The following is a 1,693-nucleotide window of genomic DNA, read 5'->3' on the forward strand; positions in this document are numbered from 1 at the left end:
ATGTGGGATCAAGCTGAGGAGAGGGCACATATATGAATGCTAGTGTGTGGTCTGTTCTTGCGTCTTCACTCAGAGAGTCTCAGTGCGATCACAGCATTCTTCCCTCTGTTTGGAGCACTTACCTGGTGTTCCTGAACTCACTAGGAGGAAGACAAGGTTAACATAGGATGAATGCTCCATTTTGCATGGAGGAATTTTAGTGAGTGCACACATGTGACACCCCTCCAACAAACCTATGTAATATGCTCAGAAAGCTCTCTGCTGCCTGGTTACACCCAGTGGTGTGCCTGAAGGTGCCTGTGCCTGAAGACTTGCTATTACTTCTACCTCTGGTCTTCTAGGAAACAGATTTTCAGCAGTATTTTTAGGTGCCAATACCTCGGGGGTCTTTATCCTTAACTCTTGTCAGGTCTCTTTTGCCATGATCCACAAATTTTGGTGCTGTGACCCTGGCTATGGGCAACAAGCGAATGAAGAAAAGACAAATACATAGTCACATACAGAGGGAACCTGGGATCAGGTGCAGCTTCTAACCACTACCCTTCAGTGTGTCTTTTGAGTACAGCAGAAGGATGGGGGTCAAATAGAATGGGACAGAAGTTTCTGTAGAAGAGCAATTTCAGGCTGTAAACATCAGAGTTATGCAAGCTGTCCTTGCCAGTCTTTGCACACTTATCATTTGCTAATAAACACTCTTAAATACACTCCCAAGAAAAACTTTGCCATTTTCTTGAGTTGTTCAATACGGGTAACACTTTCTGGATTACCCCATAGGTCCAAGGCCTGGGAAACCAGAAAATAGTTGTGTTCATGTCAAAATACACATTAACTCAGGACTTTGTTCACTCAGGGCTTCAACAGCTCTCTACACTTGTTCTTTCCATGTGTATAAACATTTAAAGCTTGCTACTCTGTTGGCTGATCCAAATTCTGGATAGGACAGAGATGGCCTGGTCTGACATGTGTCTGAGACTGAAATTGGTATAGGATATTCTGAATACAGTTGGTTCATTTATTCTTTTGATCTTGTCCTTTGTTTGAAAAATGATGATGTTACAAATGACCTTAGAAGGAAGACATTCCATATTGCTAGAAATACTAGGTTGTGCTTAGCTGATTAAATGACACCAAGAAAAGTCTTTGGAGTGGTAGAGTGGTGGTCAGCTGGCATCTGTTCAGCCCTGCTCTGGCCTTGGGGCTAGTATTAAGTGAGAGCAGGCCAGCAGGAATGCAATAGGAAGATTCTAACTGCCCTCTGTATAAACATACAGAGGAATCTGTGGGTTCTAAGTAGAAGTTTTAACAATCAGAAAATGTTGTTTTAGTGTACAACAGCTTCTCAGTGTTTGTGAAAGCACTTTAGATCAGAGGAAGCTGCCTAAGACTTGCGTAACATGGATGGAGAAGTCCAGGTCTAATTTCAAAGCTTCAAAGGGCAGGGTGCTTCTCTTATTACGAGTCAATGTAGTTAGTGGCTCAAGTGACTAAACAGTGGAGGTCACTGTTCTTTGTTGTCTTGAAAATCCTAGATTCATTAAGATTACACTAAAGTATCATCAAATCTAGGATATGGGGACACCCATTTACAACACGGTTCAGTGAGTATTTGAAGCCCATATTGAGTCCTACTGTTCCAACATATTCCTTTCAAAATATCAGTGGTCATGGGCATTGCACTTTGTCATCTAAGGGC

The sequence above is a fragment of the Microtus ochrogaster genome, unplaced genomic scaffold, assembly GCF_000317375.1.
Source record: "Microtus ochrogaster isolate Prairie Vole_2 unplaced genomic scaffold, MicOch1.0 UNK100, whole genome shotgun sequence".
NCBI classification, from domain to species: Eukaryota; Metazoa; Chordata; class Mammalia; order Rodentia; family Cricetidae; genus Microtus; species Microtus ochrogaster.